The 27474-nt window shown below is 43.7% G+C and overlaps 2 long non-coding RNA genes across 4 annotated transcripts; both read right to left on the bottom strand.

Moving 5' to 3' along the window:
• Nucleotides 1-1970: 1970 nt before the first annotated feature.
• Nucleotides 1971-5971, bottom strand: LOC111833128 (uncharacterized). 2 transcript variants are annotated; one of them, XR_002835682.2, is made up of 3 exons: nucleotides 5836-5971; nucleotides 3327-3412; nucleotides 1971-2423 (listed from the first exon to the last, which is right to left on the bottom strand). It is a non-coding gene; the product is annotated as an uncharacterized lncRNA (long non-coding RNA). The 2 variants fall into 2 exon arrangements; XR_002835681.1 differs by lacking the exons at nucleotides 1971-2423; nucleotides 3327-3412 and adding an exon at nucleotides 5317-5747 and having other exon boundaries at nucleotides 5836-5962.
• Nucleotides 5972-14083: 8112 nt separating this feature from the next.
• Nucleotides 14084-26890, bottom strand: LOC140592140 (uncharacterized). Of its 2 annotated transcripts, XR_011992423.1 has the most exons (4): nucleotides 26825-26890; nucleotides 21937-22005; nucleotides 19971-19995; nucleotides 14084-14764 (listed from the first exon to the last, which is right to left on the bottom strand). It is a non-coding gene; the product is annotated as an uncharacterized lncRNA (long non-coding RNA). The 2 variants fall into 2 exon arrangements; XR_011992422.1 differs by lacking the exon at nucleotides 14084-14764 and having other exon boundaries at nucleotides 17361-19995.
• Nucleotides 26891-27474: the final 584 nt, after the last annotated feature.

Below are 27474 nucleotides of genomic sequence, written 5' to 3'. Positions count from 1 at the left end.
ATTCCTGACCTAAAACTGAGTTCACTATTGGTCATGGTCTATGGCACTTGTGGTTGATGCCGTCTGGGCTCTGCAATGCGCCAGCCACCTTCGAGGGGTTACTGGAGTGAGTGCTGGCCCATGTCCCCCACAGTGAGTGCGTAATCCACCTTGATGACCTACTCGCCCACCCTGCTGATTTTGATGGTGCACTTAGTAACTTGCACACTGTCTACACTGCAGTCTGGAATGCTGACCTGCACCTCCACCCCCAGAAGTGCGCTGCGCTGAAAGAGTTCCCGGGTCACTTAGTGAGCGGTGAGGGCATGGCGGCAGAAGCAGGGAAGATCACTGCAGTCATCCTGGTGAACTTCGGGCCGCCCCGTATGCCAGAGGTACTGAGGGAGGTATACGATGCTGCCAGCCGCAGGCAGGATTTCAACATCGGGGATCCATTTAGGGTATACTGTCCTATTAGTAAGAAGGGGTGGTCACCCAAGATGGACAGTCATTGGAGGGAAACAGGGGGGATCTTTGAGTGCCTCTCGGATGTGGTTTAACAACAACAACAACAACAACAAATTTATTTTTGTATAGCGCATTATCACAACATTACATTGTCCCAAAGCGCTTTACAGCATCCCCACCCAAAGCCCCCAGTGAGTAAGCCATAGGCGACAGTGGCAAGGAAAAACTCCCTAGAAGGAAGAAACCTTGGGAGGGACCAGACTCAAAGGGGGAGCCCATCCTCCAGGGGCCGGCAGGGAGAGTCAAATACAGTGTAGTCTGAAACACAAACGCAGAGTAGGGGGGAGATGACAAGCCGGTGCCAACACTTCCTCCAATCGCCAGGCAGCCAGAAGGCAGGGAGCGGGTCATACAAGGAAGATGACACTGGCAGAACGGCGAGCTGGATGCACGGTCGTCATTGGCAGTGGCGACGTCACATGTTGCAGGGTGTGCTGGACATCTTGATAGATTGAAGGCTCCAGGTAGCACCACCCAGGAGAAGGTGGTGGAAATAAATGCAATTAGTCAAAGTAAGGGAGACTATAGGCAGTGCTAAAAGTTAGATGAGTGCAATATGAAGTGCAATGCTCCGGCAGATATGGCTATGGCAGCATAAGTAGGAGGGAGAGGCAGGTGGGAATGCAGGCATGGGGAGTCCCTGAAATGTCAGCACTCCAATCCCACAAGCAATTGTGAAGCTAGAGTGACAGCACTGTCAATTCAGTTTATCCAAAGCCAATGGCACCGATCCCCACCCAGCTCTACACCTCACACTATAGGTTTAACTGGGAGTGAGAAGCTAGCTAGAGCTAGAACTAGTGTCCCTATAAGCTAAACTAAAAAGGTGTGTTTTTAGTCTAGACTTGAATATTGAAAGTGAGCCTGAAACCCGCACATCCGGTGGAAGACCGTTCCACAGCTGAGGAGCTCTATAGGAGAAAGCTCTGCAGCCTGCCGTAGATCGTAGATCGGATGTGGTTTAACACCTGTGACTGCCCAAGCGACGTCCGGCTGTGGTCCTGCACAGGGAGTTCCTGGCATCATATCGCCCCCCTGGCTAGAACTGACCCCCCTGTAGTGGCTGAGGACAAGGATGCGGCAGAGGGCGGAGGCATGCCGAGGGCTCTGGAGGCACCAGCACCCCGCAGCATTTGTTGGATTTTGTGGTGGACTTGGGGGTCACCGGGGACAGCTGATACTTTTGGTGGGGGGGCAATGTGATGTAACGAGGCTAAAACACTTGCATATGGGCATGCATTGTGCCGGACTGTACATAATGTAGATTTTTGCATAAAAAATGTTTGTGATATGTGGGTGTGTCAAATTCTTGTGAAGTGCCGAGTATCGTGTTTCCCTAATGTGGTGTGTTTGTGATTCAGCCCCCGATGGTGAGTACTGATCACTTCCCCTGTCCATACCGCTGCCCGGACCTCTCCGGCAGTAGTGCTGAGTAAACGGTGTTTACCGTCATTTGCTCCCCTGCGTATTTATTCATTAGGCATGTCTGACATTGTGACAATTCATTCAAAAATGAACATGTAGTACTGGCCTGGGCCTAATCCAAGCTTCACCATGTCAACAGGGGCCATTATTAAACATCATTTTCATGTTCTTTGAAAACTACAATGGAATACCTGTTTGATTTTACTTTCCCCTTTTAAAAATATATGCAGAAATCAATAGAACCAGCACATTTTTCATGTTTAACATGTGATTACTCATGGGACTTGAACTTTTTTTTTTTTAATGATTACACAGCCCACTAGAAATTGCTTTGCAGGCCAGTTTTTGCCCAGGTCTGATTTAGAATGTAGTAAAGAAATAAATGTAAGACTGAGCAGATTTTCATTCTTCACAAGGTGATGCTGAGGTGCAGGCATTCTCCATCAGTAGTTTAACGCTGTCTAGCTGGGCTCAGAACATATACCTCTGTCCTAAAGAATAATGAAAGAAAAAAAATCAGATAAGATTAATAGAACAACACAAGTCCTACACTGATTACACTGGCAGGATAGAAGCTCCATTTACAAGCCACCCTTGTAAGGCATTGTTTTGCATTGTAATTAGTGTTTGATTAATGGCGAAAAAACTGTGCCCATTTGGAGATCGTTAAAAACACCCACTGCCACCGCTTCTGCGTGCCCAAGATGCTTATAGCGCCGGGAAAAGGTGGCACCAGACGCGATGAGCGGACACTTATCAAGACGGCTGTCGATTCTGCAGAATGATGTCAACTGCGTGGCTGTAGTTTCAGGTTGAGGTGAGTGAAATTTAGACCGAGATTTACTTAGTAGCTAAGAAATCTTCTGTTCCCCTGTTTCTGAGATCGATAACATGCGCAAAAGGAAGTGTTCACAGAGACAGCATTATGGATTTGCAATCAATATCTAGCGTATTTATAAAATTTATTTCATATATATACATTATATATTTAAAAAATTGATTTCATTTATAACTGGAAATATCACAGGGGATCTAATAGACTTTGTTTTGTGCTTAAATCTGATTGGTTCTTGGTCACATGTTTGATAGAAAACAATCAGTACGTACTAATACTGGGCTGTAATTGTCTCTTTGTTTAATTAAATCCTGTTTTAAGGCAGAGAAGGTTCTAGAAATATATTACAGAGAGCGATGGGTTTTTTTAAGCAACAGAAACTGTTGTGCCTGGCTGTACTGGAGACTTGACTGTCTCCTGTCAAAGTCTCCAGCTAGGTGGTTTAAGGGTCAGCTTGCCTTGCATTTTCGAAAACCGAGAAACCGGACCGGTGGCTTTGAGTTATGTGGAGGACACGCCACATTTAGCTGCAGATTCACCTGAGGCTCCTTAAACTCACGTTTTAAGACGGGCTAATTTCTCCCGGGGCTGTCATAAACTCTACTGCAGTATCTCTCCTGGGGGCTCCTATGAACAGCCTGTGACCTGGGGCACAAGCAGGACACCTTATAAAGCATCCATTAAATATGACCATCTGCAAGAGTGCCATCTCTAAGGCACGGCTAAAAATTCAACTCCTGCAGTCCCTCAGCCTACTGTAAAAGTTGGCGGGCCGATTGTTATGCTGTACCAAGAACTGATATCAGAGGGCACCGAGGATCAGCTACCTTCATAGATATGACATTAGTAATATGAAACCCATTATTTGATATGAAATGGACTGTACCACCTGGACGAGGCATGGGGGGAGGGTCGTCGTTTATTTGTGTGTGTGTCTGTGTGTATGTGCGAGTCCCCGATTCATGTTGCAATGATGTCAAGCTGTGTGCAAATTACAAGGGTATTAAGAGGAAGAATGGGCAGCTGTGAATCCAACACGTTCCCCCGTCCTCCATTTAAAGAGGCACGTGGGAGTATATAATGAAGACGGGAATTAAGAATACAGATGGTGACAGAGGCATACACACTGGAAAAGACCCGAAGTAGGAAGCATGTTTTTACACAACACTGTAACATAGGAGATACTACTGTAACTGATTATGAACAGAAAGGATCTTTGGTGCCCCCCAGGGAACAGATCCGGAGTAACGGCCAGAGTGGCTACAGCGGGTAACCCAGATACCCTGACTAGGGCGGTTGTGTAAGCCGGTCCACATGCTGTATTAATTTAACTTGGGTGACACCATCACCATGTCCACCGTGTGGGGGGGGGGGGGGGGGGGGGGGGGGGATGGTGGGTGGCATGCTTGTGTAAAGGAGACAACAAAGAGCTTTTAGCAGCAGGATGGGGGCATTAACATATAACTATCCAAAGGTGGGCACTTTAACATGGAATTTTAAATGTCGCCCTGCTGTTTGAGATCATGAAAACCTCTAATTTTATGCAAACGAACTGCAAGAAGAGCGGCACCTAATGTAAACGAATGCTCCTTCTGCATGGCGGCGGCGAAAAGGAAAGGGGGGATTTGGAAAAAAACAGAGGAGAAACCCCTGGATCCTTTAATTACCCTCTCTAGAATTATGTAAATCTCACTGCCAGGCTGCCTGCAATTACCCCACAGCGCTGGCTGGCAGCTTCGCTAATATCTAACAAAATATTGCCGGCTGACATTTAGATAAGGTGATGCAAATAAGATTTTTTGTCTTGTTTTTTTTTAATCGTTCTTCCAAGACAAAGGGTAAATATAAAATCAAATAATGCCGTATTATAATGAACTGCTGATGGTAGACAGACAGGAAACAGAAGAATAAAAATCACTGTTGAAGAGACTGATGCTGCAAAGAGAATAGATATTGTTTTATAGCCTTTCAGAAACAAAAGTCTATAAAAAGCCTTTATATTCTTATAGGTAGGCCTAATTATTGGGGGTTGCTTTAATGAGGGTTCATTCTTGATAGGTACAAAAAGGAAATGTGTGTTGTATGTTTAATTGTAATCCTGGCTTACTTTCTCAAACAAAAGACACACCTGGAATGCTTTATGCCTCTGCAGAATGGATCAATGTTACCATTTTTTCCTTTTAAATTTTTTTAAATTGAAGGGTCAGTGGGTTAAACTAATAGTGTAGTTATGGAGCTTGAGATCACAGTGGTTTATGGCTTGAGGTAATTACTGTTGGACCCTTGAGTAACATGTTTAACTTCTGTGTTAAAAGCAAAAATGTAAACATTGTAAGTTACACTGGATTCTGGAACAAAGGCGACTGCAAGGTAAAATAGATAATGCCAAACGTTTCCTGCAAACCATTCCTAGAGATGAATGTGACCTTGAGCGCCTGAATGTGTAAATGTCAGTAACATAAATAAAGTTTAGATTTCACCCCCAGGTAACCACGTGAGAAAGACTTAATTTACTCTAAAGCAGGTATGTCTTCCTAATTGTTCTGATATAGGATTAGGTGTAAAAATCATTTATTTAATTAGTCTTTATTTCAGAGATGCTACAATTTCTTGTCATGGCGTAGACGATCGCGACACGCTGCAGTCAGACCTTTAGGCTCATGTTTAAAACATGGGTCTTTCAAAAAATTTGCCTAGTGGGAAAATGTTAAATGTTATAAACGCCTCTATTTCGGGGGGCAGCGTATCCCGAAGCCCGAACTGTGGATTCATAAACTAGCAGGTGCGTCTCGGAGACGTCAGGAAGCAGCGTTGGGGTCAGTGGTGCGTGGGGCAGCCTGGCGGCCTCATCAATCATCATCTCCGCGGACAGTCCTCCGCCGCTCCGCGGTAAAATGTCACGGCGCCGTAACCCGCTCCGTGTTCGTCCTGAGCGCATGACTGCCCGGCTCGTTATCCCCTTTCGGCAGACGGCAAATATCTGTGTCATAAAATCAGACGGTGTCGGAACATGTAAGTAAATACGTGGGGGTGCCGGATAAGCTGTCCGAACCCACGGCGCTGCTCACCTGCTCTGAAGGCGCGTCTGCCGTCATACTGCGTTTCGTGTTTAATGCGCTTTTATATTACGCGACGCCTGGACGGAGATTCATACCGTCATCTGGGATGAGTGTGATTACAGCACGTGTTATGCTTATATTTATGACAGTTATTCTAAGTTTCAAATATTTAAGTCGTTAAATAAATTCAAAATGACATACACGTTACATTATAGGCCTACGTGTATGCATGCATGCAGATTATATATTCATGTATGCATATATAGCATATTTAACTAAATATTATTCCAATTTATATATTTTTTTGGAATAACATATCTGACAACAATCTGAATATCTATATGCGACTCTAATGTGGATAAACATTTCTGCAGTGACGGTATCCTGTTAAATTAGAATTAATTTAATGTGCCATTAGAAAAGAAAAAGAATAAATCAATCAATTTAAAACAATTCACTCCCCAATAGCTAGGCTACTAATACAGCTAATGGCAGCTGTAGCAATAAAACCGTTTTTGGATTAAAAAGTAACTTTGGTTCCATTTAACGTAAAACTGAAGGAATGCCCAGTTATATTCACTTAGTTTTTCTTGAAAGCCTTCTTCCTCTTAATGAGATCACTGAAAAGTTTTTCTGCAAACAAACTGGAGAAAGGCAAGTTCAAACAGAGCCTTGCTTGTAACATGCAATTTCTATTAACGTCCAGCAGGGGGCTGTCTTCCCTCTCCCAGCTGCTAGCAGATAATTTCCATTCCGTGTATGTCAATCTATAGCTATTTAGACAGAATTGTACAGACAGACAGGACATACTCCAAAACGAACCATATAAAGCTGCGGTCTGGATGACGCATGCATACTGGGCAAAACTGCACATGACCGGTCTGACCTGTCACATTGTTTTCTACCAAACATTCCCAAAGGTCAGCAAATTCCTCGTGACAACACACATGCAAAGCCCCCATCTTAAACCCCCAGTCTCCAGTGTCTACACCCCCCCCCCCCCCAACCAGCCACCTCATTTCAGCGAAGACAGCTTCACGCGGTCCTACTGCATGTTTCTGGGGGGGGGGGGGTATATTTTAGCCCACGATGGGGATGACAAAGGGGGCTGCTTCCCAAATGAAATTTTCACCGTATTTTGTTTTAAAAAAGGATACATGCTCCAAAGAAGAGGCAGCCTAGATACACATCAGTCTTAAAGACTTTATTACTCAATAGTGTTTCCATAGCGATGGCGGGTGGGGGACTGGCTTTGTCCTGTCATAGACATTTGATAGCATCTGTACCACACAAGCCTGCTGTTTTATATGCAGAATCCTCTGTCTGGTACAGAGCGAGACGCACAGTCCAGGCTTGTAAAATAGGAAAGGTGACAGCGGGAGTGGAAACAGACGATACCCCCCCACACACACACACACCCGCCCCCACAAACAACAGCACCCGTCAGCAGCCTGTCAATGCAGAGAGGACCCTCAGAAGCAGACTATGCTGCCTTCCCCCCACCCCCTGCACACACCCTACTGCCAAGCCAGTCCATACCATCACCCCCTCCACCTGCTGGAGGTCTTGGAGATTTCCTTCTCACATCATGGCAATCAAACCCCCTCTATTTAATATGAGCCAACATATCATAATAATAGCAAGACCCCCCCCCACCCTCAACACACATACACACACCCCGCCCCATTCTATCGAAATCTTTAGTGTATCTCTTCCCCATTACTTAAACAGTCATATTTTGATTACTTTACTCCTTTGCTATATTTACATGTTGAGCATTAAAAGAGCCTGTTTGTTTGGTAAACTCAAACACATATGCAAAGGCATTGTCTGTAATTGAAAGTGATTGATTTGATTTATTCAAAATCACAATTTAAAAAGGGCCAACAAGAAGTTTTAGTGCAGCCAAGGACTGCTGACTGAAAAAAATGGTAATTAATAATTGAAGTTTGACATTGTTATCTGATAACATCTGCTAGGAACTAAAGGTCATCAGTAGGTTTTAAATGAGGACTTTCTTAATCAGGTTCCTATGGTGCGCTATGCATAAAATGACTGTCCTCTTAATTTTATAGAGGGCTAGTTCATAGCTTTTAATTCTGTAGTATAATGTCACACATTAGTGTTAAATTGTTAAGGCTTTTGGGATGTTAAGTCATCCATCCATATTCTAGCCATCGCTGTATGCAGTCATGGGGGCGTGTCCTGGATATGATGTCGGTTCACTGCAAGATATGCAAACTCCACACTCAGCTTGGGGATCGAAACCAAAGGTGCAGTGTTGTAAAAAACTCTGACAACTAACACACTAAAAATCTAACAAGATACTTAAAGCAAATCAATATAAGTCTAGATGCCACACTAACTTCTACAGTGCAGTGAAAGGTGCAGTAATTTTTAAAGATTAATTAGATCCGTTCTTCTGTCAGAGGAACATGAGAAGCGTTTAACAGCAATGTGATGTATGTGTGCAAAGGCCCTTACAGCTCTATGTATCCGATTCTAGATTCATGATAGAAGCTGCTAAAATGATTACTAGATGTGTACATATTTTACCTTTTGAGTTGATGAAACGCTGGAGGCCTGGATCTGCATGTGCTCGACATTTGTGCAGGATGGGGATTTTATGTCTTCCACACAGTCCAATGTTGTCGTTTCGAACATGAAAAATATTTAAAAATGAAAAATGTTTACCAAAGCCTGGTGGTTATGTGTGACTGTGGGTGTCCCATCATGGACTCATGGCATTTTGCTTAGACTGTTCCCTAGCCTTGTGCCCTGTGTCATATGTGACAGGCTCAAGTCTAACCCTTCTGACTTGTAATAGATTAGGAAATGGATGGGTGGATGGATGGATGGATGAATTTCCCTATAGCATCCTACTAGAGTTAAACCATAGACACCTTCTTACTCTCATTCAGCTGACCCTTGTTAACCCTAATGTCACTATTTTTCCGATCTGTGTCACCTGGGATCCATTATCTGATGTCTGGTGATCAATTACCATGGTAACAACAGAACTCACCTACAGTCAGACCTGCACTGTTGCTCCGCTTCTGCCGAACCTGCCATCCACCTTCAAAGCTGAATGAATCTGCTCTACCAAGAAGCAACAGGAGGCTCGTAGTCATGTGTTGAAGTGTTCACGGCTTTCCTGAGGGACCTATTAACATATTCCAGGTTCGATATTGCGTTCACTTACACAGGCCCTTCTTATTCCTCAATCATTTATCCATAAAGCCAATTTATGCCTCTGCAGAAAGGTCCTGGGACCCCAATTACATGAGCGAGCCGTACTCGACGCCTCACCAACATTCCAGAAACCATTTCATTGCTCCCCCCTTGTGATTTCAGAGTTTTGGGAGAGAGAGGGGAAGAAAACGAGAAGGAGACAGAAAACAAGGGAGAGAATAGCTTTTTGTTTTCCATAATGGAGGCTATGAATTATTTTCACATTTGATGTTTTCCTATTCTGTTTTTAACAGGAAGCTATTTTTTGCTGTTTTAAAAACACTAACAATGCAGCTTAAAATATTGTTCGCTAACTATGCATCGCTGTGCATTTACACCTTGTCACCCTACATCCTGCAGGCAAAAATGCCAGAAGGGAACTTTTTTATTGCTTTCCGCTGGTCCACTGCCAGGAGCTGAAACATAAAGTTGGTGAAAGCAAAAATAATTAGAGACTCGCACAGCAGAGCCCACGCATCTGACATAGACGCTGGCGCCCCAGCTCTGAAGCTTGCCGGCAGTAAGCTGGCCGTTCGCTTCGGCCTGTCTGGGGTGAGGAACGCGAGTGAGCCTCTGTTATCATCACTGAGCGGCGGAGATGTCTGGAAGCCTGGGATTGTTAGTTTAATATAAACCACTTATATTCGCAGAGCAGCAAGGTTCTAGGATAACGTTAAAAAATGACAACGCATCTTTGAATCACGCTGTAACCATTATCACAATTTGCTTGGCTAGATATACAAAACAGTGCCAGTTCATTGTTATAAATACAATAAGGCAGATTCTGCAGCCTTTTTCGATGTCACCTGATATCCTGTCACCGCAGCAGAAGCTGCCTATTAATAACAACCGACAGTCCAGCCCAGGATTCTCCAGGCACAAATGAACCCTCAGTGTTAGCCAGGCATCTGTAGGATTGACACCTCCCAGCTTCCCCCCCTACTGGTTCAGAGCCTGTCAATCAAAGCTGAGACACACCGCCCCCCCCATCTCACCGTCCAGTCACCTTTAAGACTGGGCCTCCTCCTCACAAGCCAGGGCTGCCCCTGTGATTGGCAGGAATCCCCCTGAAGTGAGACCTGCTGCCCATGGGACTGTGTCTCCGTATGATGGTTTTACACACCGATGCCAGTCGCTCTCGTCCCATTTCATGCATAGGGTTCAAAGGGAGTCAATGAGAAGAAATCGGGATCTCAAACCCTACATGTGCAACGCCAGCATAATGAATAACCTTCTGAGCTCCTGCCGAGTCCCACTGGGAGTTGTGGGTGTGGAACATCGTCCCCGGACTTCACTGGGTTTAGTGCTCAGCGTTTTTCTGCACTGTACCTGGTTAAAAAAGCAGCTCGCCTCGTCCCTGAGGAGCTGGTTTGAAGACAGATTGTGTTTTTACCATGAGATCATCCCCGGGGAGCCCATGCTGTGCGTGAGCGCGTTACGGAGGAGGCCGCAGCAGATAAATGCGGAACTTGTGGCAAAAGCAGCGCAGTCCAGAATGTTCCGGAAGGAAGTGGCTGCCCGGGCACCCGCTACAGGTCCCGGTAACTAGATAAATCATCTGCTGGGCTGTGAAGCCACAGCTGGCCGCTTTTTTAAAGCCGTGATGCGCGTCTGTTTGTCTCTGATGTCTGTCATTTGCTGCCCAGAGCGGCTCTGCCTTGCTGCCTCAGGCACTGTACATAACCATCACAGACTGTCCCTGACTTACAGTAGGACTGCGCTCCATTCCGGAATGCAGGTCATATGTAGGAATGGGCGTATGTCAGAATAGGGAGATCCCACTGTCTTTTAGGTGTGAGAGTGAGACTGGGAGATGCGTGTGAGGCTGGGATGGTCATACTGTCATGCAGTGCAGTACTTTACAGTGGTTTATCGTATGGTATGCAGTGTGTACTAGGTACTGTAATGCTGTCAAGTGTACAACATCCAGAAATGTACATATATTAACTTAATTTGAGAAAATTAATCAATTAAATCAATTGATTAAAAAGTTAATATATGTGCGAGTCGTCATAGGGGTTCTAGATTGGGAACAGTCTGTACTTCATTTATGGACTTTATCTTGCTATGGATATTTTTTGCCCGTTCGTGAAACAGTCTTCAGAAGATCGTAGTCACTAGCCCCTTGACATTTTGCCTGTCCCCCCCCCCCCCCCCCCCCCCCCGCCACCCCCGCATGTAACGGCGTGCCGGACGCCCCATTTAACGTGTGTTGCACTTTCTGTGGTTTTCATCTGGGAGGAAACTTGGCCTGTGCCAGCGTTTCAGGAAAATATGGAGAATTAAAAATAAATCGCAGTAATGAAACAGGTCTACTGTAAGCACAAGCTCTGTTTTATGACGTGCTTATAGACAGGCGCGTGATGGACGCCTTGGGATTCAAGGGGCCTCACAAAGCGGAGCCGGGGGAGGGCTGGCCGTCCTGACGCCCGGGTGGTTAAGCCACCCCAGGGGTGCTAGGTCTGTTTAGCGTGTGCCGGACTGTTCTACTTCACCACGCGCGTGCGGGGCGGGTGACCCTGAGGCGTTTGTGGCCTGGGGGGGGCTCCGTCTCGGTGGCGCGGCCCCTTTAATCGCTGAAGGGCATTAGTGATCTGTAATGATCTGGAGAAGTTTTGCCTTTTTTGTGTATTCGGGGGTTAAGGGGGTGTAGCCATGACTGGCGACTGACCGGAATGGCGTGTGATTTGGGTCCCAGGGTAGGGGAGGGGCAGGCATGGGGGATGGAGTGTGGCTCACTGGGTTTGGCCTCTCTGTCTGCAGTCAGAAGGTTACAGGTTCAAACCCAATCTAGGCAGTATAGTCATGTGCTTGTTAAAGCCCTTGCTCTGTGGATGATTTACATTTCTGGGGAAAACCCAAACTATTGGTGTCATTAGTGTTACACCAACCTTTAATGTTTCATGGCTGGGCCGAAAGTCTTCTGTAAGCCACAAAAAGGTGTTAACAACGTCTTCTCTACGATGTTAGCATCTGAAAAAAGAATTGTCAAGCTGTAGTCTGAAACCACTTGTGTCTGCCCAAAGGAATCACATTACTGCGGCTTCAGGTGTACTTCGGCCGCGCACGCTAAGCTAAGGGGCAAGCATGCCTTGGAGACAGCACTTCCCCTTTCATTTACATCTGCTGGGGTTTTTTTTTGCCTCTGATGATCCATTTCAGCTGTTTTTCACCGTATGACATAAAAAGGGCACTATCTCTCGCTGACTAACTCATACTGCTGCTTTTTTTTCGCACATGGTCGCATTGACAGCTCATAGGATGCGAAAACATGGACGTGGAGCATTTGTTGGAGAGCGTGCGACTCCTCTTTCTCCTGGAGGGTTTTAATGGTGCAATATTAGCTGCATTTTGTCAGTTGCATAGCTGCTTCCTGGACTTAGCCCCATTTTCCCTGCTTTCCTCCTTTTAAGTACAAAAAAATCAAAAAATAACCCAGTTCTGGTTATGAGTTTGATAATACGTCACTGATAGTTACACATGGGAACTAAAAGATCCTGAAATCTTTTCACTCAGTTTCCCAACATGATACATATGATACATACCTAGTCCTAAGCAGCAAATGCGCTGCTCAAGTTTCTCAGACTTCATTGCCTTGTTATTGCATAGACGAACAGCAGATGGAGCCAGTGAGGCACTGGCCCTGGGGAATCCTTCCGGAATCCTAGGAGGTGATGTCATTGTAGTGCAGGGGTGGATTGAAAGAGGAGAACGATGATCATTTAACTCTGCTCAGTCTTTTAACTAAAAGAGTTGGCCTTGTGAAGTTTAAACCTCCTGCACTTTTCCTCTGGGTTTGGCTCCCAAGGAATTCCTATTATTTTGCTAAAGATATTTTTGCTCACAACCCTAATAAATTCATGAATATATTTTTATAGAATGGTGAAGTATCTTAAACAGGTAAGTGATTTCAGAATGAAAACTCAAACAAAACCTACATAAACAGACAATAAATTACAAGGGCCCTTATAAACATGAATAGGCCACCCTTACCATTTATAGCTAACATGTAACATTTTTTTACTGTATACAGTTTTATTATTTATGAAGTTCATAGTACTTGATGTCATGTCTGTCTCTGCTGCTTTTATCGCATATATTGTCTCCTTCTACCATGTGTTAAGGACATAAGAAATTTAGAAACGAGAGAGGGCCATTCAGCCCATCAAGCTCGTTTGGGGAGAACTTAACTAATAGCTCAGAGTTGTTAAAATCTTATCTAGCTCTGGTTTAAAGGATCCGAGGGTTTTAGCTTCTGCTACACTAGCAGGAAGACTATTCCATAGTCTAACTACACGCTGTATAAGGAATTGATTTCTCAAATTCATTTTGAAATGTTCTTCCGCTAATTTCCACTTATGGCCACAAGTTCTAGTATTTAAACTAATATTGAAATAGCCATTTGGCTGATCAGCATCCAGACCCGTTAGAATCTTATAGACCTGGATCACGTCCCCCCTTTAGTCTCCTTTGCTCGAGGCTAAACGGATTCAGCTCAGCTATAGTTGTGTTAAGAGCTGTTGGTCACCATGAAAGACATTACAGAAGTTAGTAAGGGTACTTGAGCTCAATGGAATACAAATATGGTTAAGCTCAGTTTGGCGTTGTTACGGCACAGACACAGACTGTGAAGACTGCTGTGCAGGTAAACAGATTCAAGGCTTTTATTTTCCACGTGCAAGGTGTACTTTAATCAGCAGTGAAACTTAACTCTCCACAAGGCCAATAAGAATACCGAACAGAAGCTCAACAGACTACTTCTGGAGCATGATAATCTGATATTACTTTTACGAATTATTTTATAAAAGAATAATAGAACAGAATAATAGCAAACGTCAGCAGGGGGCGATGTGTGACCCAGCGGCTTGGGCGTTTGCATCTCTGACCAGAAGATCGCTGCTTCGAATCCCCTGGTCGGCATAGTTGTATCGCTGTTGGGCCCTAAAGCAAGGCCCTTAATCCCAAAAAAATTCTGTGCGAGATAAAAGGCCTGCACATACTCAAACCCCAAGTCTCAGACCCCACGTTTCCCTCTCACTGAGGAGAGCAGGTTGGAATATGTGCAAACTGAAGAATTCCTGAACGCCTGTCCTCCTATGTGTACAAATGTCAGATAAAGTTTTATTTAATTCATTTTCATTCTTTTTTTGCATCATTGACTTTATTTAGTTTGAGTCAAAGATACAATCAATGTAACAGCAGATTTACATTCACCAGTGAAGTTTTATTAGGTAACACACTGCTTTTTGCACTTTTTTGCAGTCCGTTCAGGTCAATAACACCATATAATTTGCCTTTTTACCCAAAGTTTTCATAGTAAGTTTGTGTTTTTTCTATGCATGATTTTGGAGAGAATATGTATGAAAATGACAGGCAAGGGTCACCACCATGGGGAATTCTGACAGACTTTGTGAGCATCACGTGGTTTTTACCACGGACTTGGTGTTAAAAAGGTACCCTACAGAGGGCTGCCACGGACACATTTGTCCGTATACAGACATGTTGACCATCCCCGATGACAGGCATTGTCCCCAGAACACAAACGCTTGCCTGGCCCCATATTCCTGTGTGCGTGATCTGCCGGATCTTCCTGGATGTCTGTGCAGGTCACATTTCCATTACTTATGCATGTTCTGAAGTCTCCCTCTGCTTGTGGCGGTTTCTTGCAGGTGTATGATAACCTTAGACTCCTTGAAGACGATACAACCTGCAAACTCACATGGAACTGGTTCAGGACTCAAACCCATATGCTTGGAGGTGAGAATTGTTGCCTCCCCCCAGTAAACATGTTACTGGAGTCAATGATGTGGATTAACGGGAGTCTGAAGGTTTTAACACCAGTTACGGAAGCCCAGCCACAAACACCAATATAATTCAAACATCATACATTGCATTTTCAAAACATCACTTTCCTGCATTGCTCTTTCGTTACAGATGCCAGTAGCACATTTGCTGTTGTCAGACTGAAGTTGGTGCAGTGGATGTGCACACTTCCCTACAGGTGTTCACTCCTGGGCTATTCTAGTTCCCATTATAACTGGAACCTGGAAAATAACCGCTCTGGAATCTCGGATGAGCAATTTTATTAGCTTGTTTCACGTGAAATGGCCATCAAATAGTTCGCTGTTACGCATGAAGTGCTTCCCCTGCCTCTCTAACTCCGTCTTTGTCTACTGCTGGTTAGCACATGATATAAGGCTCTTCTGCTCATGGCCCTGATACCTTATTAGTTTTGACATTGACTGACTGCACATGCAATCTGTTTTAACTGAGGAGCAGCAGCTTATTACCAGGAAATGCACAAGTTGCCCACGTGTGAAATGTGCGACCACCCAGACACTCGCCAGGGGAAGCCGGGAGAGCGATCTATGAGGAGCTGTCTGTGGTGCTTCAGCCAGATGCACCGTTGTGGTGTTAAATGTCTTAGGCATATATTAATGACAATGGAAGGAGGCCTCTTGTGGCCCGTAGCTGAGGGTGATGGATGGAGATACTGCCACGGGAGTCCCTCCAGACCCCATTGAGCTGTGAATGCAGGTCTCACTGCTCAGTGAAAACATCCCAGACTAATCTGCACACAAGAACATTCACTCTTCAAAAGTCTCATTGGGTTGTGTGCTTGCCTATGAACTGCAGAAGAAAAGTTTTTTATAATTAAGAGATGTTTCAGTGATTATTACATATGAAGCTAGCTTGCTTGTCATGCCTACAAACACAGGAATCCTTATCATTGATTATTATTCATTTGTATTACTGGCAATGTGATGTGATTTTTGTTTTCGGTTTTTATAGATTCCCTGTTATGTTGTGGCTTGATCATGGCTTGGTAATAGTTGTTGTAAAAGTGCAGCTCCTGAAGAACCAGCAATAGTTGTCTTCTGCATCTGAGATATTTAGGCAGGTGTGTCATTTTAATTAAAAGGTTTTGCTGAAAACTAATGGTCAACTGCTGAATAACACAAAGTGACACAGGTTGAAACAAATAATTACCACCTCCTGAACAAATATCGTAATCAAAACTGCCTATGAATTTTACCATGTTTAATGGCTGTTTTCTGTTCATTGCAGTAGGGTTAGGGTTAGGGGTTGGGGTAGAGACCCCCCACAAACGAGGCCAAAGAGGAACTCAGATACGGATCCTGCTGGCGCCAATGTTTTTCAGATGTTCATGTAAAGGATTGTATGTTGGAGGAGACAATCTGGTAGTTTAATTGCTGAACTAATAAATAATAATAATAGTGTTTTAATTGTGGTTATGAATGAGATAGAAGTAAATAGAATTAATCTGGATAGGATGGAGGAGAGCAGGAAGTAATGGGATTGCTAGATATACTGTCCATTCCTTATAATCGGTGCCTTCTACTCACTGAGAAAACCACTTTTATTCATCACCCCTCCCAGGCCTACCAATGTCAAATTCTCTTTCCACACTGGGGCACGGGTCCTCGGATTGAGCAATAATGTCTGTCCTCCTGCCCTGCTCCTTCACATGTCTGGGGCACCCATGTCTCACCGGGAGCCAAAACAGGAAGGTGGACAGGAACAGTACAGGCAGGGAAGCTTTCAGGACCAAGGACAGTGTCTGAACCGTAACCGCAGGCCATATAATCTGGGTCTGATCGTATAGAAGCGGATCTGTCTTTTAATCAGCTTCTCTGTTGACAGCCCATGCTGGAGACATTGCGACTCATTTCTTATGCTTCTGTCTAAAAGCAGGAATTCCTTACATCTGATGAAATATGCAACTGCTGTCAAGGAAACCCCAGGTCGTTCACGCAGTTTATAGTTATGAATTGATAACTCCCCACTTTAGAGTACTGGCTGGAATGAATCACCTGAATCTCCAGCACATAGTACTCTGATTCAGTAATGCAGTAACATACGAGTACTGGCTATGAGTAAAAGTACAACAATCTGTATAACAGCAATTTCTCCTCTGCCTCATTTTTCTTTTATTTTAAATCTAACCTGATCTGTTTTGTTTTGTGTTGCAAATACCATAGTTGACTATTCCCTGGGGCGGTGTGGTGGGGCAGTGGTTGGCGCTGCTGCCTCACAGCAGGAAGGTCCTGTGTTGGGTCCCGGGTCCTTTCTGTGTCTCCCCGTGTCCGTGTGGGTTTTCACTGGGGGCTCCGGTTTCCTCCCACGCTCCAAAAGCATGCAGGATAGGCTGATTGGTGAGTCTAAATTGTCCCTGTGAGTGTGTGTGCCCTGCAGTTTGTTGGCGTCTGCCCAGGGTTGGTTCCTGCCTGTGCCCATTGTTCCTGGGATAGGCTCCAGTCCCCCCCCCCCCCGACCCCAGTTGGGATTAAGCGGATTCAGAAAATGGATGGATGGATTATTCCCTTGCTTATTTCGATTACACATTTCTCAATTCACCATCTAATTAACTCAAAATACATGACAATGCAAAAAATTCATATTTCTAAACAATGTCATCCTCAAATTCAATACGTTTACATGTACATGCTTCACAGCATTGGCATCCACTGTTTCTAGTGTAACATATCGTGATGGAGACAATACATGCATTGGTCTTCCTGTCAGCACTTCAAAAAGAGCCATGTGCATGTGTATCTACAGAATCTAATGAGCTTCATTGTCGGAGTAGAAATTTCTAGCTGACGTGCATGAGGGTGGATGACTTAACAAACTGAAACTGCAGGTCCGGTGTGTCAAAGTGGATAAAGTTTATGTATAAAGCCCACTGTGATCCCCATATTAGAATTAAAAGATTACAGTTTTCAGATTACAGGGCAGTATATCCATCCATCTTGTGTAGCCGCTTGTCCTGTGCAGGATCACAGGGGTCAGGAGCCAATCCCAGAAGCTACAGACCCAAGGCGGGATAAACCCAGGGCGGGGCACGCACACCAAGAGACAACGTGGGGACGCCAGTTCACCTTAGCGTGTTTTTGGACTGTGGGGGAGAACCGGAGAACCCCCCATGGGGAGAACATCTAAAGCCCACACATGTAGAGCCAGGGCAGAGACTCAAACACAGGTGTCAGAGGTGGGGGGGGGGCAGTAGTACTAATCAGTATGACACCAGGGCAATAGATGTGTTTTAAAAATAAAGTTTAATTCTCACTTATTGAGTTTCTGCTAATAATCAAACAAAACAAAGTGATTTTTTACCATAAAATGCCTTTATAGATGTTGCCTCAGCACCTATCTGTACCGAATAAGCAATTTGAAAATGAATGGAGATCCTGAAATGTTTATACATTTCATGGAAGAAAATACTGTTATGATTCACCTTCTTCTTGCTATCAGAACCGACAGACCCAGTTTAGAATGCGGTGCTGTTAGCTGTGTGTGGAGTTTTTTCTTTCTAATTAGATAAAAAAAATTCTGGAAAACATGTGCACTAACAAGAGTGTGGGGCCATAAATATTCATATTCATGCATCTGCCACTTATCTAGTGGTGTGAGCGTCATTGTGTAAATATTAATATAATAATCATGAATATATCTCAATAGTGATGGTGTATAAGCAAAGAGATAATATTCCTAAATACACTACAAATATATATATATATACAGACACACATACACATACTGCATTGCCAAAAGTATTGGGACACCCCTCAAAATCATTTAATTCAGGTGTTCCAATCACTTCCATAGCCACAGGTATATAAAATGAAGCACCTCGTCATGCAGACTGCTTCTACAAACATTTGCAACAGAATGGGTTGCTCTCAGGAGCTCAGTGAATTCAAGCGTGGTACTGTGATTGGACTTATTGCACAGGTGGCATCCTTTCGTGAAATTTCATCGCTACTAAATATTCCACAGTCAACTGTTAGTGGTATTATAACAAAGTGGAAGCAACCGGGAACAACAGCAACTCAGCCATGAAGTGGTAGGCAATGTAAAATCACAGAGTGGGGACAACGCATACTGAGGTGCACAGTGTGTGGAGAAGTTTCCAACTGTCTGCAGAGTCAATAGCTACAGGCCTCCAAACTTTGTGTGGCCTTCAGATTAGCTCAAGAACAGAGCGTAGAGAACTTCATGGAATGGGTTTCCATGGCGGAGCAGCTGCATCCAAGCCTTACATCACCAAGTGCAATGCGAAGGGTCAGATGCAGTGGTGTAAAGCACACCGCCACTGGACTCTAGAGCAGTGGAGACGTGTTTTCTGGAGTGATGAATCATGCTTGTCTGTCTATCAATCCGATGGATGAGTCTGGGTTTGGCAGTTGACAGGAAAATGGTACTTGCCTGACTACATTGTGACAAGTGTACAGTTTGGTGGAGGGCGGATTATGGTGTGGGGTAGTTTTTCAGGGGTTGGGCTTGGCCCCTTAGTTACAGTGAAAGGAAGTCTTAATGCTGCAGCATTTGAAGCCATTTTGGACAATTTCATGCTTCCAACTTTGTGGGAACAGTTTGGGGATGGTCCCTTCCTGTTCCAACATGACTGTGCACCAGTGTACAAAGCAAGGTCCATAAGGACATGGATGAGCGAGTCTGGTGTGGAGGAACTTGACTGGCCTGCACAGAGCCCTGACCTCAACCCGACAGAACACCTTTGGGATGAATTAGAGCGGAGACTGTGAGCCAGGGCTTCTCGTCCAACATCAGTGCCTGACCTCACAAATGCTCTCCTGGCAGGATGGTCAAACATTCCCATAAACACACTCCTAAACCTTGTGGACAGCCTTCCCAGAAGAGTTGAAGCTGTTATAGCTGCAAAGGGTGAGCCAACTCCATATTTTGATGCAACTTGAGCTATACTCCGGGTGAAAGGTGATAAGGGACCTTACCCAGGATACCAAAATGGGGATTCAAATAAACTTTTAAATTAAGAAACATTTAGGCTCCAGACCGCCCACAACTTTGAATAGGACAAGCTCGTATCCAAAATGGATGGATAGATGGAAGAAAGAAGAAACATTTCTTACTTATTTCCACATGGGGGTGTCCTTCCTGCAGAAGAAAAAAGAAACATAGTTAAACCAGGAGCAGGGTCACCAGTGTCAGCAGAAAGTTGCAAACCACCATGAAACACTGCAAACCTAATCCTAACCCTAAACCTAATCCTAACCTTCGGTCTAACCAAAGGACAGGCCTAAGCCTTGTGCTAACCCTTAAATCACATGTAATGCTAATTCTAACCCTTAGGGCAAGAGGTAATGTCAAGGAGCAAATACCAAATAAATGATGGTACCAAGCGTATCTGTAGAAACAATCTGTAGAGACACAAACTCTAAAGGCCACAAAGACACTGCATCGTTCAGGAAGGAGCCACAGATTAACTCCCAGAGACGAACAAACTTTGTTCTCTTTCACTGAACATTAAGACAACAACAAAGAAACTGGTTTTGGAGATACAGGTATCAGGTACCGATGTATCTACATCGACCAGTAAGAGAGTCCTTCATCATCACTGCCTGAAAAGCTTGTGAGGAAGAAGCCCCTGCACACCATTAAAAATCCAGACTGAAGTTTGCAGGTGATCAGGACAAAGGCCATCTGGAGGAGCGTTCTCTGGTCAGAAGAAACAGAACTGAACTATCTGGCTGTTATGATCAGCGCCATGTATGAAGAAGGATGAAGCCTCTGAGCCAGCGAACAGCATGTGAGGTACATAGACAGCATCATGTTGGGGGGCTGTTTTGCTGGTGATGGGGGCTAGTGCACTACAGAAAATAGGTGGCACTATGAGGAAGGGGGATTATCTATAAATTCTGAAGCAGCACCTTTAAGTCATCAGTCAAAAAGTTGGAACTCAGTTGCAGATTCATCTTCCAACAGAACAGTAATGCTAAGCCTACCTCTAAATCTGTAACAGAATGGCATAAAGAGAGCAAAGTGTCCATCACAAAGCCCTGACCTGAACTGACAAAGCGTGAGGAGCTTCCGGAAGGTTACGTTAAGTGTCTGATCCAAGCTAAGCAATTAAACGGCAATAGCACCAAATACTCACAGTGTATGGTACTGTCTTAGGCAGCCAACGAAAATGATGTGGAAATGATCTTCATGTTGGTGTAAAACCGTGATATTATGGCTGTCAAAGAATGTCAGCTTAGCAATTTAAAAACCTCTCTGGGTCTCCCCCCAGAATTTGCAGCAACCAGTCAATATGATGTGCTCATGCATTGTTTGACCACTACTTCACCTCGTCTGGCTAATCAACAACTCCTTGACATTTAAAAACTAATTAATTTAATAAATTTAATGATCTACTGGCGAAATTTATGAATATATGTTAAGGCCAAGGTGTCCCTAATGAGCGGGTTGGCAGTGTTCATCTAGCCCTCCAACAAGATATCTGTAAGTTTTTGGAGAACAGAAGACAGTTTTGTTATTTTTTACTGTGTTACTGTTAATTTCCTTATATTCTAATGTTATTTTTTTCCTGACAAAATATATGAATACTACTCAGATAAATAACTTTAAGTATTTTCTTTGACTGCCTATGAGCTTTGCAGAATACTGTATGTAAACTTCAGACTGAAAATCTGATACAGTAAATAAAAACTACCTCATAGCTATTAACCTGACATTAAAGGAGATACTGACTGAATTTACACAAGAAATGTATGAAAATAAGAGCTGTGTGGAGGTGTGAAACATTGTGTTAGTGATGTCTTTAGCCTAGGTGTATGTATACCTTTGGCCTCGGGTGTCTTCAGGAATGTTCCTACATGACAGGATCATGATACACGTGTGTTTCCTTTCCTGCTGTCATTTCTATAACAGCAACACAGCTGATGCTGATATGGAGACAGAGGTTAATGCTTTCTGTCTCTCTAATCTGAGATATTGGGCAATTTACTGGCAGACCAAGCTGGCGTGTCCACCAAGGTGGTAAAGAACTCAGGAAAAATGGTGTAAGGAGGGAGTGTAATTTCACACCGGACGCACCTATGAAGCAAACAGTGCCTTAAAGGGAAAGGAACATCTTGTATCATCTGTCTTCCTGAAACACCAAAGCTGCAACAAAACAGACTGAGAGATTATGATTACAGATAAGGCACATGCTCTTAATTTCCCCTGTTTTATTTTTTATCACATTTTAAAAATGTTTTTAAACCTGGGTTGTTTGAAGCTAAATATAATATCAAAATGGTTTCAACCAATATGGTAAATCTTTCTTGTATCAAAAAGAAACATAATCAGACGAGCACCGTCTTTAATTAAACATTATTACTGAAATTAGCATTGTAGTTTAAATTACAATGGGCACCCAATGGGCAAATGCTACCATCTTCATCACACAGACAAATCAGGAGAGGGGCTTCTAGCGAGCCCCACGTCTCATTTACAGGCTCTTCCTGGTGTCTTTGTGCGGCAAAGGTGTCTCTTCTGACTATTCATAAACGCCAAAACCTGCCTCATTTGAATATGATAAATAAGCAGTCATTTATACTTTTTACAGCGACTAAATAATAAGCGGATATGTGGCTCCTGGCACAATAGGTCACATTTTCTTCCTCTTTTGTGTTCCACAATCCTTTTTGTTCCTCACATTTAACAGTGAAAGTGTATTAACCATTGTGGCTCAGCCTTTGTGTGGCTCCAAGTGGATTACTTGTTAATCCGTTTTGTCAGGATGCAGATCCCTGGCTTCCATGGGTAGCCCCCCCCCCCCCCCTCCCATTTTTCCTGTTGGCCCGACACTATCCCAGTCCCAGAGAAAAACTCAGGCCATCCAGCATTAGCAGATATGCTGAACGTGTGAGCACCAGAGGAGATGCTGCTCATATACACCCCCCCCCAGCACTTAGAGTTATCATTTACGAGCCCCCCCACCCCACCGGCTGTATACCCCCCTCACCCTGCCTCATAGCCTGATGACTGATTGCAGCGGTAATGTAATTAAGGAACCAGCATGACGTCCACATGCCACTGCCAGATGGTGGCATACCAAGCAGGCAAGGGTGTGTGTGTGTGTGTGTGTGTGTTGGGGGGGGGGGGACACAGTGGCAGTCAGGCGTGGCCAGTCAGAGCAGCTGATGCTGGGGGGAGAATCGTGAGCACAGCGGGCTGGGTTGGTCAAGGCGTCCTTAAGTGACGAAGAATGGGAGTCCTTCACAGGCAGAAATTACCTGGTTCTTTTTGGAATGCGGACAGAATGAGGATGAATATACTCAGGGTCACTTTACCAATATTTCTCAACCCAGTCCTCAGGGACCCCCAGACAGTCCATGTTTTTGCTCCCTCCCACCCCACTGCCAGACAGTCCATGTTTTTGCTCCCTCCCACTCCCCTGCCAGACAGTCCATGTTTTTGCTCCCTCCCACTCCCCTGCCAGACAGTCCACATTTTTGCTCCCTGCCAGACAGTCCATGGTTTTGCTCCCTGCCAGCTCCCTGTCTAACAGTCCATGTTTTTGCTACCTGGGAGGGAGCAAAAACATGGACTGTGTGGGGTCCACGCGGAGTGGTTTGAGAACACTGCTATAAACTACCAAGCTTATGATTATTATCCAGCAATGTGCTACTCATATCCAGCAGTCAGGTATAACACCAAAATTAAAAGGTAAGCAGAAAAAACTGAAAGGAAGGCTTGAAGATACAAAATGAGCGGTAAAACTCACACAGCATCAGGTAGCAAACTTACTGTGGACACAGGCTCATAAGCTGAATGTTGAGTCCTAGTAGGGCTCTGCTGCTGTCACCTAGAGTGAAGTTTGTAACCTGAAGAAAACTAAAATATCCAGCTGTATAAATGTTTTTCAAACCAGATTTAACACCTAAAAATGCTGTGATGCTGCAGGTGAGAGGATCTAGCAAGGTGGAATGGGGTTTCAACAGTTAGGTGACTGAGCATGAATCACTCACAGAAACGGTCAGTAAGTCACGACTTCTGCCAGCCAACCACTCCCACTAAAGGCAGGTTCCAGAAAAAAAAGTTTTATGAGTTATTTTAGGGCAACATCTGTTTCCACATGCAGTCAGACGGGGAAGACGGGGTCATACATGAAATTAGACCTGCAAACACTTAGTGTTCTGCTCAGGAATGGATTCACAGTAGCAGTGAAGGCATCATTTAGAGGAAGATTTCCTAGGTTGATATGAGGGTATCTATAACCCCACCATGGTTAAAGAGAGAGAGAGAGAGTGAGAGAAACTTTTCACTGTGACTGCGTGACTGTGCACTGAATTCCTGGCAGTGCACAACATTTTAACCTTAGAAGTAATAAGCAACGCCTGTAAAATTAATTAACCACATAGCAAGAAACACACAAAAACATCATTAATGCTGTGGCAAACCAGATTCGGTTGTGCTATTTCATTACACTGATTTATTTATTTCATTTTAACATGGAGCCTAATCCCACGATGCTTATAAATGGTTCTTTAGACCTCTAGTGCATTCATTATATTTTCTTTTCTGCAAATCAGAAATAATTAGAACATTACTTCTAAGCTTTGTTCACATTTTGGCATTTCACAGTGACATGAGAACCCTTCCTTTGAGTGTGAGCGGTATGATTAATAAATGTATCGGTTATAAGAAAAGGGGACAGCCATGACTCACATCTGGCCCCTTGTTCACTGTCACACACGAAGGATCTCCAAAGGGTTATTTTGTCTAGAACTTGGTGCCCCCCAGACCACCCGTACGCAATCCTCATAATGCTCTAGTGACTTTCACAACCATACTGGGGTAGAGACTCCACCCACCCCTCTTCCACATGCTCTTTCAGTGATTAAATCTTTTTCTTAAACCGAGTGAGCCATTTTCGTAAGTGTGGCAGAGAAAGCTTTGTTCTAAAATAGACAACTCATTTACAAAGCTCTTTTTACTACAGTGCTGGTAGCAAGAAATAACCTAGATTTTTAAAAAATGAATGCAGCCTGCCTGCCCAGCTCCAGTACCCTGGATTAAAACCCAGCCTCAGTTCTTTATTTCAATGGCAATTAAAAACCTTGAATTTTCTCAGTCGAAGGTGTAGCTGGTTTTTACGACCTGTGACACAGATTATAAATCACTGGGAACCTGACTGGGTAAGCAGCTGCCGAAATGGGTGATTGAATGTTGTTATTTTTTAAATTTCGTGCCGTATTTACGTGACCGTTGGACCTCTGACCGCAGCCTGAACATGCAAATGGAAACTGACTCATTAACCAGGTGTAAAAGAAACACATTAACTAAGTGTGATGCAAAGAATTTAAACCACAAAAACAGGTCTAGTGGTTTCTGGGCCTGTCACTCATGTGTTCATAGTAGCAGCCAAGGCATCCGCTGAATGTTCTGCTTATTGTCTCCAAACCGCAGCATAAACACCATGCTCCCGTGCAAAGGTGATGCAAGTAACGCTCCTTTTTCACATTGCTGCCACATTCTTGACCTGTCAGTCTCTAGTCTATCTGCTGTGCAGAAATATATAACATGGTGTGAGGGAATTACGATGTACCACTTCCTGTCGCTGCTCCCGCTGCATGCTTCACGCTACGACCTCTGATGCAGAACAGCTACCCTCAGGGTAGCGATTAAGTTTGCTGCTCCTCAGCTCTTTCACTAACAAGACTGAAAGGGATTAGCAAGCCAAATAGACAAGCTAAATCCCACAAACACGGGATGTGGTGGGTGGGCCCTTGGTAAGCGGGGCCCACATTTGCCACACCAGCCCTAGGCCCACCGATGGCTGCATGATGGCACTGCGACTGAGTGGTGTTATGCTGCATTCCATTTGAACTCATAACTGGGAAATTCCGAGTTCCTAGTCGGAAATTCAAACTGGAACGCCCCCTGAAGTCAGAATTCCCATTCAGAAAGTCGGAGGAATCTACACAAACCCAACCTCAGAATACACGGCAGCTGCACACTTTATCAGTGGAAATTAAAGCTGTGGTTTTATACAGTTTATTAGCACTTACGTCTTATTTGTGGTTCATTAAATCAGTTGTACACGGAGTACTGTCCAACCGCTATTTGCGGACATGTTGCTACATTGTTTTTATACGTAAAATACCACGTAATGTATTGTTATCCACTGATATTGCTAACAATGGCTAACAAATAACGGCTAGAATTGGGTCCAGTTTCAGTAAGCAGGATTTCTTGCTTAAGTGGACAATTTGTTGGAGTTAAGGTAGTCTGGGCTAAATGTAAGTGAACAAAGACAAAAACTATTTAAACTTGGGTAAATTAAATCTGACAAGTTATTTGACTAAGCAAAAAATCTTGCTTTTTGAAACGGGTGTCTGGTATTGTTAAATGGCTTTCCGACTGCTGTACTGGAACGCTGTTAACTCGTGTGTGACGTCATTCCCAGTTCCGAGGTCCGACCTCCGAGGTAAATGGAAGACTGAAAGATCTCAGCACCTGAATAGCGTTCTCAGTGTCATTTAATAAGTGTACGTGAACATTCATACGTCATTAAATCAAGTTGTAGCTACAAATAATCTGCAAAACAACAATGTTTTATTATATGCAGTCAGATAAAAAAAAAATCAACTGGGTACAACTAAAATCATGATTTAAAAATAAAAGTAATTAAATAAAACAGGTAAAAAGAACATGCAAGAGTAGAGAAAATGAAGACCTTCACAAGCACTAAAATAAACCAAGACACAACCAAATCTCCAGTCACTTTCCCCCTTGTTACAAAAGGGAAACAATAACAGTTTTCTTTAAAATGTAATGTGTTGACTATATGCTATCTTTGTTTTTAAAGGTTCTTTTTGAGACTTTGTACTATTTGTTCCTCTTTGAAACCTTAGCAAGTCACATCTTTGTGAATAGTTGATAATATGATTATTATTATTTACCTGTTGTTTATAAAGATTTCGCAACAACTCACCTCAGTTCGATACGAAAAGTCAAACTGCTCCAGCAGCATTGGAAAACAATTATAAAAAGCATCAAATGTTGCACTATCAGTATATATCTATTTTTGAATATTGGCTAATGTTAAAAGGTGGAGTTTCTTGTTAGACCCGCCTATTTTTCAGGGCTTACAGTTCTTGTGGTAACATTTCTCACAAAAATGTTACTACAGAGTTAGGGAAAAGTGTTCAAATACAAACATTATTCATACATCCATCATTTATTCACGTGTCATTATCAAGAGCACCCTGTACAGGGTTCAATACTATTTTACTATTAGCAAATTATGCTTTGACATTTTTTATATATGAGAATAGCAAAAATTCTGATATTAAGTTACTTGTACAATACATATACTCGCTTGTTACTCTGACAGAGAGAGAGAGAGAGAGAGAGAGAGAGAGAGAGAGAGAGAGAGAGATCGAGCTGAATTTGTATATTTGTGGGGACTGTCCATTCATTTCTATGGGAAAAACCCTAATCCAAACTATGACACCCTTTACCCCTACCCAGCCCTCACCTTAACCACAAGTAACCTGAGTACGTGACTTTTTGCATTTTTAGTTTTTTGATTGCAGTCACAGATTATTGTGGGTATCGAAACATATCGCCGTAAGCTAAAAA

Source organism: Paramormyrops kingsleyae, chromosome 7 (genome assembly GCF_048594095.1).
Source record: "Paramormyrops kingsleyae isolate MSU_618 chromosome 7, PKINGS_0.4, whole genome shotgun sequence".
Classification (NCBI taxonomy): Eukaryota; Metazoa; Chordata; class Actinopteri; order Osteoglossiformes; family Mormyridae; genus Paramormyrops; species Paramormyrops kingsleyae.
The sequence above is the reverse complement of the archived record's forward strand: the minus strand, read 5'-3'. Positions and strand labels throughout refer to the sequence as shown.